Source organism: Stegostoma tigrinum, chromosome 31 (assembly GCF_030684315.1).
Source record: "Stegostoma tigrinum isolate sSteTig4 chromosome 31, sSteTig4.hap1, whole genome shotgun sequence".
Classification (NCBI taxonomy): domain Eukaryota; kingdom Metazoa; phylum Chordata; class Chondrichthyes; order Orectolobiformes; family Stegostomatidae; genus Stegostoma; species Stegostoma tigrinum.
Genome location: NC_081384.1, coordinates 11461009 through 11478433, shown reverse-complemented (window position 1 = coordinate 11478433; position 17425 = coordinate 11461009). Strand labels below are relative to the sequence as shown.

At 39.1% G+C, this 17425-nt stretch overlaps 1 protein-coding gene across 5 annotated transcripts in view; it reads left to right on the top strand.

Moving 5' to 3' along the window:
* The window catches only part of raraa (retinoic acid receptor, alpha a), a 530677-nt gene that overhangs the window by 204456 nt on the left and 308796 nt on the right, over positions 1-17425 (top strand). The gene's annotated exons all lie outside the window — the stretch shown is intronic.

The following is a 17425-nucleotide window of genomic DNA, read 5'->3' as shown; positions in this document are numbered from 1 at the left end:
GGATCACTGTTACAGTTTCTGGGAAGGTAAGACCTGGTATAAGCAGGACTGGCTATATGTGAACGAGAATGAGACAAAATCCTTGTGAGTAGGTTTATAAGTGCTGGTTGGGAGGAGTTTAAACTAGTTTGACGAGGAGTGGACACACCATAATATTGTAAATGAACCAAGACAGAGTGAGTTCAGCCATTTTGAGTTTCAAGGGAGTAAGGCAAGGCGAGATCACCTTTAATGCTTAGGAGTACCATAAATAAGATGGACAAGTTGATTGTCACTTGGAATTGTGATAGTGTTGCCATTCACAGAGTTATGGTTGAGGGAGGACGACTCTAGCAAGTAAACATTCCATGGTTTAGGACCTACAGGAGAGGCAGGGAGGATATAAAAGTGGAGGTGGTGTTGCATGATAATTAGACGGTCTGTTACTGCAGTAAGGAGGGCTGATATCTTGACAGGGTATTCAAATGAGACTTTGAGCGGAGTTTAAAATAAAAAGGGCACCGTCACATCACAGGGAGTGTATGAAATAATCAGCAGGCAATAGAAGAACAGTTATATGGACAATTCACTGAGGTATGGAATAACCATAGGATGATAATATTTGGGGATTTCAACTTTCCAAATATTAATTGAGATAGTCATAAGTGTTAAGTGTTTAGAGGGGTGAGTTGCTTGAAATATATTCAGGATAATGTTTTATGTCAAAACATAGAATGTCCAACAAGGAACAGTGCAGTACGGGATCCAATCCTGGGGAAAAAAGACAAGTGGTTGAGGTGGCAGCGGGGAAGCATTTTGGAGATAGCACTCTCAACACAGTAGAACTTAAGTTGTTACAGAAAATGAAAAAGATAGTCTGCAAAAAAGAGTTTTGGATTGGAGGGAAGCCAGAGTTGATTAAAATAAGCCAAAGCAGCCTGGAACAACTGCTTGAATGTAAATCTGCAGCAGAACAGTGGTGGGAGGCAAGGTTCAAGAAGGAATTGGAGAGAGTGCAGACCTAATATATTCCCTTCAGGTTGAAATGCAGGAGCAACAAGTCCAGAGAACCCTGAATATCTATAAGTATTCTGGACTGGATAAGGAGGAAGAGAGCAAATGTAAAGAGAGCAAATCATCAAAGCCTGAGTGGAGTGGAAGGGGCAAACTTAAGAAAATAATTAGGAGAGCAAATAGGGGATGAGAAAATTGGTGAGTAAAGCTGGGGAGAATTATAAGATATTCTGTAAGGGTATTAAAGGGAAGAGGATAACCAGAGGAAGAGTAGGCCCCATTATGGACCAAGGAGGCAGTCTGTGTATGGAGCTGGAGGACATTAGTCGGGTGTTAAATGAGTACTTCACTTCTATTTTCGCTCAGGAGAAGGTGGATGCAGATACGGAATTTGGGGGGAGGGACTGTGAAGTTCTTGAGTAGTTTAACAGTAGGAAGTCAGGAGTTATTGAAGGTTTTGGCAGGTTTCAAAGTGGACATATCCTTAGGTGGGGTTCAGTTATATCCCAGGCTGCTGTGGGAGGCAAGGAAGGAAATCACAGTGACTCTTACTCAAATGTTTAATTCACTTTTGGTCACAGGAGAGGTGCTAGAGCACTAGAGGGTAGCTAATGTGATTCTACTTTTCAAGAAAGGATTAAATAAACAAGGGAATTACAAATCAATGCGTCTCACATCAATAGTAGGGAAACATGCAGGATGCGTTTCTTTATCAGGGAGCAGTGGGAGAGGGGTCCGAATAGCAAAGTCTTCGTGACAAGAAATGAACTGTAAATAGCAGTACCTCTTCACAGTGCACACTGCTGATGGGTCAGTACTCCTATTTGGATAATCAAGACAAGATGATGAACATAGGGCAAAACAGCACATTGGTGCTCCCTGACTACATGCTGTTTAGTTGTCTGATGACAACATTTTGAACAGTACTAACCATCCACGATAGGACTGTCCAGATTATTGGAGGCTGACAAATGAAATGTGAATAACTTCGGGCACTGGTCTAAAATCAGGAACCTCTTTTTTCCAGCGATATACCTTGCAGTTTATTGACTTTACTGTGAGCCACATTGTTGGATTAAGTAGTTGGATTCTGTTTGAAATAATTAAGTGTGAATTATTTTTAACTGCTTCAGATAACTACGGAAGTAAAGTTCCTCTACTGTTGTGTGTGTAGTAGGCAGGAAGTGGAGAAGGGCTAGGAAGTTTCACATGTAAACCCCTGAAGGAATTAATGTGCACATTTTTCTGTGGTCAGTTTTGCTTCCTGTTTTAAGGGTGTGACTTCAGCTTTTAACCATTTGATAGATTTGCACAATATGTGGACCAGAAAACAAATCAACAGCAGTTGTTTAATGGTGCAACATGCTGCTGCACTGTTTGGAGTTCACATCACAATCTCAGATAGCACCAATATCCTTGCATTTCTGGACCTCAATTCCATCAATTCAATAAATGGCAGCCTCCAAATACCAAACGTTGTGGAAATTATCCATGTGTTAAGTTCATTTCATTTTAAGCAAAATTTTAAAAACCTCAAAAAATATAAAACCTGGACAGTTTGCTTCACATTGGTCTACGCTGGTAATTGGTCTCATGTATCCCCCTGCCCAGCACTGTTTGTGACTCTTGACTCCACCTTACCCTCATTAACATGAGTTGCCCATTGCTAAATCACCTAACAGAAATCTGGAAGTGTCTGATATCTGGCACAACCTTGATCCTGAGTGCTGGATTTGAATATGTATGTGAATGTTGATAGTGAATATTAGGATAACTGCAGAACACTTAACTTTGGAGGACCTATTAGCTCATTTGCACGTGTATTTTTCAGTAGAAAATACTGGATGTTACCCAGAGTGAAAGTTGCATGATTTTTTTTCTGTCTGGACAGGGCCACTGTGGTGAGATCAGCAAAATTAATAGGAGGTCATTGAATTCATTCCAAAACTTGACCTTTGTCTTACCACAACAAATAATTCAAGCTAATGATTTCAAATGAGTACAAGAATTTCCAAGATCTCTCTTAAGGATAGTATCATTCCAATAATGATTTACATATGAGCAGAGACTTTCTTGAGCTGAATGTCCAGCTCACTCAATTATCTGTCTCTTTAGTAGTTCCTGCTTCTGTAGTTAATGTGTCACCAAAAGAAATACCTTGGGGTGTGAGCACTACACTACTGACAACACCTGTGCACACGTGGGATGTGAGCGTAGGAATGTTGACATAAAACAGACAGAGATTGTGCACTTCAGTGAATGGCTTGGGGAAGCTATAATAATTACTGGATTGAATCAAAGCATTGACAAGAGTTCACCTAGTGGTTAAGGCATTGAGCAGTTGACTCTTACTAAACCAGAGAAATCACACAAATTCCATCTTTGGTTTTTTGAAGTTACCAGACTTCAGCTGAGGTGATAGAAGAAATGCAACTATTCAGCTCAGTGCTGTGGGTGACGGAGGAAACAGTCAGTTAGCGATTACTGACTTATGGATTTTGATATTGGTGCAATAGGTGGAGGTTGGTTAAAGACACAGGTAAAATGGCTGTAGTAGACATTGGTTGAAATATTCCCTTAAAAGTCACATTATAAGAATGCTTACTCAGCCAGTTGGGTTCATCACTATTACCAGGCCCCTAAAATTATGTCTTTAAAATGGAGAGATGAATGGAAAAAGATTCATGAACAATGTTGCCTGCCAAAAGTGTGCCATCTCATTTCAAGAAAATATATTTTCCTTAGGCCCAAGAATTAGCTATTTTAATCATTAGGCATGTGGATAACAAGATGCAAAGTATGTGGCTGTTTGTGGTAAATGGTTCCTTTGTGACATACTATAATAGCAGATTAGCGTTTTAATTACTGTGGCGTTACTTAGATATTGGTTGAGCTTGAGGAAAAGTAATTTCTGACAAGGTGCATAGCTGTGCTGCTTCACAAGGAAGCAAGCCTGCTTTGAACATTTCACTCAATGTTAATTAAACTGCCAGCCATCTGTCTTCAGCAGCTGTTTTTGTTCTATCTTTCAAAGCTAAGAGGCTTCTAAGTTAATTTATTAGGACCAGCATCTACCAGAATTAAAATGACAGGTTAGCAGTGTAAGTAAATGAAGCCTGCACCTGGTTTAATCTGTCACTCTTGAACAGAGAGTTATAATTACTCTTACAAGCAACCACTGCAATGAAATTTGTGGAAAGTAATGCCACTCACTGTCTGTTAACATTATGGGCATTTGTGTCCTAAGTAACAAGTTTAATAAATGCTAAAGACCTAGCAAATGACTTCACTTCCTTGAGGTAATTCGGTATTATTGTAGTGAGATATGTATGATTAAAATCACTCACTTACGCAAGGCACAAACCATTTGCCCAGAAGCATATAAAACTACCATGCAAATGTTTCTTCTTCAAAGCCTCTTGGGCACCTTCATTCCCAACTGCTCTTTTGAGAATGTTCAGGCCTTCACCATTTCATATGACTCCTTTTCCTTTCTTATCCAAGCAGGGCAAATATAGTTTGAGTGGGTGGGAGAGTGGTATGCCCTTCCCTGGCTTCCCAGCCATATGCAGCCCTCAATAATATGTATTGTAGCGCTGACTTTTGCTGCACATCATACAGTCAAGGGAAGCATGAGCTGTTAACATAGTGTTCTTTTCTTCCCTATAGCCCCTTCGAAGGAGCCCCTTCCTTAAAAGACGAAAGGGGAAATTTCCCTTTTGATTGTTGTATTCAGGTCCAGTGTATTTTGAAACTATTCTGCCAGACTCCCAACACTGCAAGTCCACTGGTACAGCCAAGAACATTTGACCACTAACCGTTTAAATGCGCAGATGAGAAAGACTGAATTTTGCAGGGCAGGGTCATGACAGGGATAACGGGGTGTTTTCTCTGTACACAATTAAGAATGTACACCTTTCGGTGCAATTGGTAATCTGAAGGCTGTGCCAAGATATTTTAGAAGTTGGTGCTGGTTAATCAGAATTTTGAATACCTGAAACACACATTGGAAATACAGGTGATTAATAGATACATTCTTCCTGCGCGATTTTCCATTCATTTCTTTTATTTGATGGAAAATTTAACAGGATGCACTGATTTCTGCACTTTAAATTTTGATAGCAGTGCTGTCAGGAGTGCTAATTCGACACATTTGCTCTGAAGACAGAGCTTCCAACAATGGAGGCACTGGTAACAAGGGAGTCATCACCTAAAACTTTGCTGTGAGTTTTGACACAGCAATGGCCGTCATGGAGCTCAGTCTGTGTTACAACAGAATTGCGTTCTTGCTCCAACAGGCTCTTACTCTCAAAGTTATGTTGTCCCCTGCCATTGGTGACCCCTGTTACAGGTTGCCAACGTCACCACTCTCACTGATATCATTGAGCGGTTGTGACAGTTTTCCAAATGTGAGGTGACAACTGGAAAATGTTTGGGGAACACTGCCCTAGGATGATAACGTCATCCTTTCACAACATTTCTGATTTCACTTCTTAAGTGTTGGACTGATCATAAACAGGATATTGAGTATTCAGTGGGATTATTTCACAATGTTCAAGAAATGTTTTAAACTGATGTGCAAGGGTGGGTCATGGAAAGGTTGACCTTTTCTTATATTTCAGGAAACATTTTCTGTAAGAAAGGGTAATGCATAGTTAGGACTCTTTTCCCAAAAAGCTAGGGTGAATTGAAATTTTCAAGATTGAAATGAATTTTTTTTAAAGAAGGTGTCAAGATTTATGGTGCGAAGACAGAGAATGGAGACATTGATAAGCAATAATTTAATTGAACACCAGACATATTCTGGGTCTGAATGGCTTTGTTCTGCTCCAGTGTTTCTTATTTTCTGCAAATTGGAAGCATTATGCAATTGTGCAGGAAGAAGCAAATACTATATTTGAGAAAACGGGAAGATTGAGACAGCTTGATGTGCTAACCAAGTTATGTTCATCTTTAAATAAATGTTTATCATTTACTAACAAAAGAAAAATGTACACCAACATACATCTTCTCGATTCAGGGGTGGTAGAGTTCCTGTTGTTGGCACGATCCATAATTCCAGTGTAAATTATGCTCATTTTAAAGGGTGCTCCCTGCCCACCCTTACCAAACCTCCTGATCAAATGTATTTGCATTTTGCTCAACATGTAGATTGCTGTGAACTAGTGCAGCAAGGACAGCATTTAAAAGCAATTTGGTTTAATGTTTGGAACCCCCTCAAAGGCTGAGAGCAACTAGAATTAGCAGAATCTGCAATGGTGAGTAAGCCACCAGGAAAATAGGTGACCTTCCAGCATGACATTTTTAAAACCAGCGCAAAGAATTACCAAATCCAGAATCTGAGTAAAGAACCTACCTCTGATGTCTCCCCTATATCTACCTCCACTCACTTTAAAACTATGCCCCCTCGTAACAGCTACCTCCAAACTAGGAAAAGCCTCAGGCTGTCCACTCTATCTATACCTCTGATCATTTTGTACACCTCTATCAAGTTACCCCTCATACTTTGTCGTTCTAAAGAGAAAAGCCCTAGCGCTCTCAAACTTTCCTTGTAAGACCTTCCCTCCATTCCAAGCAACATCCTGGTAAATATCCTCTGCACCTTTTCCAACGCTTCCACGTCTTTCCTGAAATGAGGCAACCAGAACTGGTCACAATACTCCAGAAGTCACCAAACCAGGGTTTTGTATAACTGGAGCATAATTTCACAGCTCTTGAACTCAATCCCTCTATTAATGAATGCTAACACACCATACGCCTTCATAACAACTCTATCCACCTGGGTGGCAGCTTTCAGGGAACTGTGGACATGACCCCCAAGATCCCTCTGCTCCTCCACACTGCCAAGAATCTTTCTGTTAACCCTGTATTCTGCTTTCAAGTTTGTCCTTCCAAAATGAATCACCTCACACTTTTCAGGGTTAAACTCCACCTGCCACTTCTCAGCCCAGCTCTGCATCCTATCAATGTCCCTTTGTAACCGAGACAGCCCTCCGCACTATCCATAACTTGACCGACCTTCGTATCATCCGCGAGCTTACTAATCCACCCTTACACTCCTTCATCCAAATCATTTACAAAAATCACAAGTAGAAGAGGACCCAGAAAAGATCCTTGTGGTACACCACACGTAACTGAGCACCATGTTGAATATTTTCCGTCCACTACCACCCTTTATCTTCTAAGGGTCTGCCCATTCTGAGTCCAATCTGCCACATTTTACCCTATCTGATGCCTCCTTACTTGCTGCTTGAGCCTGCCATGGGGAACCTTATCAAACACCTTACTTAAATTCATGTATACCAGATCCACTTCTCTACCTTCATCTATGTGTTTGGTCACCTCTTCAAAGAATTCAGTAAGGTTTGTGAGGCATGATCTACCCCTCACAAATCCATGTTAACTATCTTGAATCAAACTGTGCCTATCTAAGTGATCATAAATCCTGTCTGTCAGAGCCCTTTCCAATAATTTTCCCACCACTTCCCTATTCCCTTTTTTTGAACAAGGGAATGACATTTGCCTCTCCAATCTTACGGCACTATACCTGTGCGTAGTGAGGACGAAAAGATCATTGCCAAAGGACCCCTTCCCTCGCTTCCCATAGAATCTTTGGATAAATCCTGAGAGGCCTGGGGGACTTGTCTGTCTTCAAGTTCCTCAAAATTTCTAGTACATCATCCTTACTAACATGCACCTCGTCTAGCCTACCAGCCTGTTTCACACTTGTCCTCCATAGTGACTGTGTATAATTTTGAAATCAAATTGAAGAAATGTTCGAGGACAGAATAAAATTGATGGGTGAAAGAGCATCCAATTCTTAGCCTGAATAATCTGCAAATATTTTAGTGTTTTTCTGGCCCGTTAATGCTAGCAGCTGAGCTCCAATGCTAGTTGCACCTGTTCAAATCTGCATTTGTCCACAGAAGCCCTCCCCTGTCTGACCCACTGCACGGCATGCTCATCTGTCAAGCTGCCTGTGCCTGCTACTTCTGCTCTCATTACGCGTATAAAGTCCAGTTATGGAAATGACTTAAAAATGACCATCCAGTACGTGCAAAATGGCCAGTCCTATTGCTCTGCCCAATGCCCATGCTCCAGATGAAAGCTCTTACCTAAATTTCAACCACATAATGTGGGACTGAAATCACATTTACGGCAGACTAGTTAGGAGTGGGAGGGCCCTTTCTGATTTATTAGTTATTCGATTTTTTCAATAATACAATAACTATCATTGATGTACCAGATCTCTTCAGATTTGTTTCACAACTTTCCATGAATTGAACCCACGATCCATCCATGGGGTTTCTAGACAAGTACCATAACTCAATAAATTTCTGAAGTGTATTTGTGTGATACACTTTCACAAAGGAAATAGTATTGATGTGGCTGAGCTTTGCAACTGAATCAAATCAATTGATCTTCATTAACCATAGTTTGACTGCCGAGAAAAGTGATAGCTGCAGTGTGAAGCCTGGCCATTAATACACCTTGTGTTAAATTCATCGTCATTGCATGACAAAGTGGCATACCAGTGACACTGCCCATGCTACTGTGAAGACTACAACAATTGGCTAGGTATCAAATTCTACCACAGCGTATTTGTGCACACAGGTAGTTCTCCTATAACACAATAGTTACATTCTTGTGCAACCTCATGCTATAGAAAATTATGCCATAGAATATTGCCACAGGAAATCGCTCTGGAAAATCACTATACAGTACAGTAGAAAGTTTGCATTATTCAAACAGCGTCCACTGTTCATCAATCGCGTTACAGCCAGTTCGCTTTAAGGAAACATGAGTTACAGCAGAATTACCTGTAGTCTTTAGGCAAAAGCTCTACCTCCTGTGGAGGATGATATTTAACTTGTTAATAGTTTTTTTTTGACTTTCTATGCTTTAAACTGCAGAAAGGTGCCTATTGGAATATGATGTGAAAAGTAGGGGCAAAATATTCTACTGCAATTAAATGTAGTGTTATGTGTTCCCATTAATCATCATGCCCCTGAGACTAATTTAATGTTAACTAAATGTAGTGAATTTTTTTTCTTATAGCAGTTAGTGCAGTTACTATCAATGTTCAAGATCATTGATTTCTTCAAAATTTCCATTAATATTTGATTATTCCTCTTTATTTCAACCAATTAAAATTGTAGGTATAAGGGCAATTGTGTAATTTGTGTATTCATTAAACTTTGCATCTCTGTCATTGGATCAGCAGCCATGCAGAATGTTTATCTTGTGCTATTACTACTCACATTAACATTGTTTTCATCGGCTCTAAAACAGCAGGGGTGTTAATAGTTATTGCATCATCTAGGCTCAGCAGGTGGTTCATCGGAGTTCATGTTGGTGGATTTAAGGTCCTGGTGTGAATGCTGCTGGGCAGTTTCATGGTGATAACTTTAGCATGTAATAGCCCACTAGCAGCAAACGACATGCTGTTAGCAAAAAGACAGTGAATTCTGCCCACTATTGGCCTACAAGGTCAAAATATCTCGTGATAATGAGTGTAGGGCATACAAAAAGTGGGGTTCGTTTGAACCTCTCATGATATTGAAGGATTTGAAGACCTTTTCAGAAATAATACATCTCCATTTAAGTACTAGTACTCTGGTATCCTCCTATTTCTCCCAGTGATATGATTTCTAACACTCTGTACCATTCGTGAGAAGAAATAAAAACAAAGTGCTACAGGTGCTGTCAATCTGAAATAGAAGCAGGCTATGCTGGAAATACTTAGCATGTCTGGCAACGCCTGTGGGGAAAGAAACAGTCAACACTCCAGGTTGATGATCTTTCGTCATAACTTTGTGATCTCTAAACTGTAGATGTTGAGGTTAGTGAAAATCCTGAAATTGAATATTTTTGTCGAAATGATTGGTCAATAATGTCGAACCTCGGACCTTGAATGTACCTGATTGCTAAACGCATGTCAAGTGTTGCAATTTTTTTCATCTTCCCCTTTGGATTCCTGTTGGCAATACCCTTCTGGTATGAACTGTAACTAATGATGGACACCCTATCATACTGCTGTGATACCTTGTGCATCACAATATAGAGATGAAAACTGACAGAACAGTGAACACTGTAAATCAGAGACAAAACTAGAAATTGCTGGAAAAGGTCAGCAGGCCTAGCAGTAACAATGAAGAGAAATCAGAGTTAATGTTTTGGGCTTGAGGTCTGAGGAAGGGTCACTTGACCTGAAACGTTAACTGATTTCTCTCCACAGATGCTGCTAGACCTACTGAGCTTTCCCATGACATAGAGATGCTCCACCCCACCTACACACCATGCAGCCATTTTGGCAAACAGAAAATTTAGGCTAATCAGGGAAAGTAAAATCTTTAATAATTACTCTCTGTACTCTTATGCTATCATATGTGGTGCAGGGAAACTAATCTGTCCCTGATTAATGATATATAGTAACTATTTTGTTCTATGAGGTGATCTCCCACTCCAACTAGAAACAAGTCGAGAGTTTTGATGAAGAGTCGCTAAACTGAAGACATACATGTACGTTCTTCCCATAGATGCTGCCAGACTTGATGGTTTTCTTATGCAATTTCTCTTTTTGTTCCATCACTTGTTTGTAGAAATTCAGTAAGTTGCCTTTCATTATGTAAACTGACATAGATTTTGTTTGTTTGATGATTTCATTCAATTGGCTGTTCTTCATGTGTGAGTATTAGTTAGAAATTTTTGAAAGTGTGGGGAAATCACACATCACTATGATCCTGACCTTTTCATCATGCAAATGCACACAGAATTTCAACCTATTCCCAACCAGAACAAAGTTTGACTGTAATTTGTTGTATTCACATTTTCTATGCACAATAACACTCCATGCCTCTGGAGTCTCATAGGGCACATTGATTACAGTGTGGAATTGTCTTCAAAAACAACTCCGTAATATAAAAGGAATATCAAAGTCATCTGAGACAGGTTTAGTGGATGTTAGTTTAGAGTACAAAAGGAGCCCCACATTTGGCAGTAATTAGCAGTAAACAAGAACATTTTGGCATGTTTTCACTATAAGCTGATCTCTATTAAAATCAGCTGTATTTTATCAAAGAGAGAGGAGATATTTCAAGGACTGGTATGTTTATCGGCTGCAGCATCTACTGACCTGCTAGTATTACTGTTGAACTGAAATTAACTTCAAAGCCATAAGATGTATGAGGATTTAAATGTTGTATTTGTCTGAAACAGTGAAATGAGAATGCTTTCGGAAGAAAGTTCATGTTGCACATGTTAGCTTTTGGATGTGCCGTATCAACAGTTTTGTAGCATGCTGAGGCTAATGAAAAAGATTTTGCGGAGGTTGCTTGTTATGTGGAAAACGCCTGTTTGCTGCTGACGTTCAATTCAATGTTTTGACTGATGTCGCTATGCTAGAGTGGAGCTGATTTGCAAAATGCAGCGACTCATTCAGTACAAAACATCTGATTCCCATCAACCAACTCTGGTGCAAATGGCATCCATTAGAAAGCGAGATAATGAAAATCTGACCACCTGATTAGTTTGCAAGTAGACATCAATTGCTGGTGGAGTCCATCATTTGTAGGACTCAACTTATTTCAAACTGGTAATGTGTAACATTTGGAATTATCTGTTAATGGTTATGCGGAGCTAAATGGTTTTATCCTTCCTCCTGTGTGCTCTCCATTTTAGAACTGACAAAGACAATTTTTTCCTGCTCAAACTCATTTGCATATTGCCAAACATGAAATATACTATGCACTGGCAGAATCAGTTTCAATGCAAATTCTTCAAAAATATTTTAAACAATACTACTTGATATTTTTAAGATTAATAAAACTGAAAGTGGCTTAATCACATAAAATAGACAATTTTAATCACTTTGTCAATCTGATTTTGCCAATAACTCAATTTTAAAATTAGACTTTTTTACTATTTAAATTATGCTACAGTTTGATCCTTTGTAATGGCGGAAACAGGAATGTATTCAAAACTCAATTTACGTTTAAAATTCCATGATCCCTATCATGGGATTTGCTAATTTTGAAAGAATCCTGCCAAAAGAAACCAGCAATACAAATTATAAATCCCGATTTGTGATTATAATCATGCAGGTATTATTTTTATTTGCTGTTTTGTTTTACAGTTTAGAGAAGCCTCTACATTTTATGTCTGCTTCCTTTGGCCAAAGCTCCCTGTTGTATCCACGCTTAAATGATTCCTTATTTAACATGATGTGTAATAACTACTTGGTGCAGTGTGATGGTCACAGATGGGAATAATAGTTGGTAAGGGCCCTTGCTGCCACTAGCCGTGCACAGTTAAAATGATGATGTTCTATTAACTCCGGAGGGAAATCTGCAGTTGGTTCCCAGTGCTGTCACCAAATTTTCTTAAATCTAACACCTGCCTCTTTGCAGATTAATATCTGTGTTGAGGAACAGTGAAGTTATATTTCTTACAAATGAGGACAGGAATATTTTCCCAATAGCCAAGTAAAAAGGCTTTGACTGATGTATTTCTAGGAAGTACTAGGATTTGCCTCTAATCTGAGGCAGTTAGCATACAGTTCCCTTGCCCAATAACAGGATGGGCAGACATTGGATATGTGTCCCTCTCCTGAACGCATTTGTTTGACAGGATCACTTTCATGATGTCTTTCACTGAATCATGAAGCAGTATTGATTGTGTAGGCTCATGAATTGTATGTAAAGGTGCCAACAGTCTTGAGCATATCTGACAGGCCCAGGTGGAGGCCAAGAAGATGGACCATTTACAAACAAGGGCATCCCACCCACTCACCTCTCTAAACCCCACCTGTGGTATTTTAGTCACCTCAGGAGTCACAGATCTAGAGTGGAAGAAAGTCATCTTTAGTCTTGAGTGACAGCCTAAGAAAAAGAAGATTTGTTTCTGATCATGTTGCAAAGTGTGTAAATAGACAAATCATTTGAAGCTATTTGCATCCATTTCTCTAGAACTGAATTTACAGTGGTGAGGGAATTGATGAGATGCATTGCTTTTCAATAAGGAAATGAGGAAGACTTTTTAAAGGACAGGAATAAGAAAGGAACAAGCTGGCTCATACAGTATTAGTTACTGAAGGTGCAAGTAAGATAAATTAATAAAAATAGAATTGAAAATCTCTCTGATGAAGGGTCTAGGCCCGAAGCATCAGCTTTTGTGCTCCTGAGATGCTGCTTGGCCTGCTGTGTTCATCCAGCTTCACACTTTGTTATCTAAAATAGAATTGAGTTTATTTTAAAAACATTGAATGTGCAACAGTAATTGTGATTGAAATGGTGAAACAATTATTTGGTGTTTTGCTGTAGATCACACATGAAGGAAAACAAAACTGAATTTATTTCAATGTCAACTCAGTCACACCAGAGAAAATAGTTGATTTCTTGGAAATGTGTGCCATATATTTTTTCTTAGGAGGTAACAAAGAACAATTAAAGACAACTCGATGGATTAGCTTTCAACATACTAAATTGAACTAAATGGCCATGCAAATTAGCAGGTCCCTGTTTATTTATTAAAAGATAATTACCAATTTTCCTTTTTGCTTCCCTCTCCTTACTCATATTGGAATATAATTCCACAAATTTCTTTCCAGTGTCTTGTCCAAAGGATGTATGAGCCAAAACAGAGAGCGCGCAAGTGGACTGTGAGCTGCGATTAGGAGTTTTTCTCCTAACTGAACCAGTGCAATATGATGCACCTCTGCCTCCTTCTGTACTTATTTCTATCAACTTGTCACTGTACAACATTGGGAACAAAGGTTTCACTTGAATATACCTTTTCTATCTGAAGAAAATCATAAGTATTGACCTGTCTAAAATTTTGCAGCTTAGTATTGGGGCGCTGAATCTCGGAATTCAGGTCTGTATGCTATAGTGCACGTATACCCCATGTTGTTCAGGAAGCCAGAAGAAGGAAAACTCGAGGCGTTTTTCCAACTGGTCCCATCACATCCCCCAGATCTCCCATAGTGGTTCGTAATTAGTAGATTACTTTTTAAATTTATTTATTTTGTTTTGGAGGGAAATACGGCAGCCATGTTCTCATCAATAGAAAGGCTGTGCAGCATTCCCGGGATTTTGCACTGCAATTTCGGCAAAATCTTCCTCGCATTTGACTGCAGGGGTGAAAGCTCCATCGTAATAGTTGAGTTGATATGGAGAAAGCTCTGTGTTTAAATATACTTGAAATTGAAGAATGGCACTCAGCCTGATGTGGGGAACTAGCTGACTGAGTGGCAAAGTGTCAGGTGTTTAGCCACACACGTGTTGATTAGAAACTTAACAATCCACTTCCAAAATTAGTAAGATTATTGAAAGCACTTTACAAGCATGTTGATGTGTACCATTATAAGTTTATTGATTGTTTATCTGGGACCGTCTGGTAGAGGTTGTTTAAAAACACCATCAGGTAATAATTTACTGATTGAGAGATGTCTATTTTAATGACACTCTATGTAGTTGAGCCAAAATTTCTTTGCATATGAAATGCAGTTCTGCCATATCTGGTGGAAATGTATTGAAATGATCAAAAATGTTTCTGATAACCAGTTATGTCAGGTTTTGTACTATGGTACCCAATATTCTGGAAGATATCGTAATGGTGAGACTTGTATGCTTCAACATCATTTTATGAAAGGAAAGTCATGTTTAACGAACTTAATCGAGTTCTTTAAGTAATATGTACTGTGGATAAGGAGGTACAGGTGGATATAATGTACTTAGATTTTATAAGGCGCCACATCAAAGATTATTGCAGAAAATATAAGCTCTTGGTGTGGTGGTAACATGGATAGAAAATTTGCTGACTAGCAGGAAACAAGGAATAGGTATATGAATGGGTCATTTTCTGGTTGGCGATATGTAATGAGTTGTGTGTCACAGGGATTAGTGCTGGTGCCACAACTTTTCACAATTTATGTAAGTGTATTGGATAACAGTACCAAAGGGATCAGTGCTAAGTCCACTGGTGACAAAAGGCTAGATTGGAAAGTAAGTTATGAAGAGGACATTAGGAGCTACAAAGGGATAACAGTAGCTTAAGTGAGTGGTTATGGTATAATGTGGGAAAATGAAATTGTCCCATTTTGGCAGCAAGAATGAAAAAATGGTGAAAGAGTGCAGAGCTGTGAGATGCAGTGAGATCTGGTACCCTAGTGCATGAATTGCAGAAGGTTAATAGGGAAGTACAGCAAGTAATTTGGAAAGCGAATAGAATGGTATAGTTTGTTGTGTGGGTATTAAATACAAAAGTAGGGAGGTTATACTTCATTTATTATTGAAACTGTATCGAGGGCACAATGTGCATTATTTGTCTTGTTATTTAAGGAAGGATTTAAGAATGTTGGAAGTAGTTCAGAGAAGGTTTATCAGACTAATACCTGGAATTGGCAGCTTGTCTATGAGGAAAGGTTGGACAGAATAGATTTGTATATACTGGAGTTTAGAAGCATATTAAATGACATGATTAACAGTCGCAATATCCTAAGGGGCATAGACAGGGTGGGTGTGGAGGGGATGTTTCCTCTTGTGGGAGAATCTAGAACTTGGGATTGCCTATTTGAGTTGGAGATGAGAACTTTTTCTGTCACAGGCTTATACTCTTTGAACACTCTTGCCTCAAAAGGCAGTGAAAGCAGAACATTTGAATTTATTTAAGGCACAGATAGATTCTTGACAGGCAAGGTGGTGAAAGGTTATCAGGGCAGGCAGGAATGTGCCCCAAACAAATCAACCATGATCTTATTGATTAGCAGAGGAGGCTTGTGAGTCTGAATGGTCGACTCCTGCTCCTAATTCACTTGTTTGTACACAGCACCTTTCACAACCACTGGATGTACTCTTGAATTGTGGTTACACTGATAACATGGGGAACATAGCAGGCATACTGCAAACTCCTACAAAGAGTACATAGAACATAGAACAATACAGCACAGGAACAGGCCCTTTGGCCCACCGTGTCTGTGCTGACTGTGATGCCATTCTAAACTAATCCCAGTTACCCCTACATGGTCTGTATATCCCTCTATTCTCTGTCTCTTCATGATTAATCTATCTAAATACCACTTAGTTATTGTTCCCATATCTGTTTCTACAATCTCCACTGACAGTTTGTTTAAAGCACCTACCACCCTCTGCGTTTAAAAAAAAAATTGCCTCACCCATCTCCTTTAAAATTTCCCCCTCTTACTTTGAACCTATGCCCCTTAGTATTTGAAAATTCCAACCTGGGAAAGCGCCACTGACTATCCACCCTATCCATGCCTCTCATAATCTTAGATACTATTTTAAACAAACACCAAACTTCTAATTAACTGATACCTATGGGACCAGGAGTGTGCCAGTTGACCAAATATTCCAATTAATTATGTGACCCTCTTGATCAATGTAAAAACACATACTAAGTAATAGAAACATAATGCAGAGAGTATTTTCTGAAGGAGGGTCTAGGCCTGAAACGTCAACCTTCCTGCTCCTCTGATGCTGCTTGTTATCTCTATATGCAGAGAGTATGCATCGTTTACATCATAAATCACTTAAATAATAATGCAACTTTGCCTTAAATAAAACTTAATGGCAGAGAGCCTTCTTGCTTGCATCCTCACCTGACTAGTGGGATATTGTGGAGATTGCAATAATACATTAAACTTCCAGTATTTCAGGTATATAATTTTTGCCAGTTTATCAAGAGTGCTGGTTCATAATGTACTGGTTAAAACAAAGTTTGTTGTGTGTATATTTTACATTTTGTGCCACTGTCCTGATTTAAATTTGAGAACTATTGCCATAGTTCTCACCGATAATAATTCATCTTTGATGTACAATCAGAAGTATATTTGGGATATTTGGTGAGAATCAGTTATGGCTTTACTCTGATACGCCATAGCCAAATAGTCTGTGATACTTATTTATCGTATCCATTCCAATAATGGAAATTTGGGAGACACAGCATTGGGAAATGGCACCTAACAGTGAGGGAATGCCTTTGAGAACATTAGATCAGAAGAAATGAGATATGGAGTCGGCCATACAGTTCACAGCTCTATTCAACAAAGTTGTGGTTCATCTTCAACTCAACTCTACTTTTCTGCCTGATTCCCATATCCTTTAATTCCTTTAGCACCAACAAAAAAACCCATCAATCTAGTCTTGAATATATTTTAAAAACTATGCATTCACAGCCCTCTGGGCTAGAATATTTCAAAGATTCACAATTCTCTTAGTGAAAATATTTTCTCTCTATCTGAATCCAAAGTGATCGTTCCCTCATCCTGAGACTATGCCACCTTGTTCTGGACTGTTGCGCCAAGAGAAAGCTATTCATCATTATCTCCCCAGTAATGTGATTTGATGGAATAATCTGAATTTGCAGTATTGAGTAAGGGAAAAATATTGATCTGGGATAGCTGCCCTACTCTGCA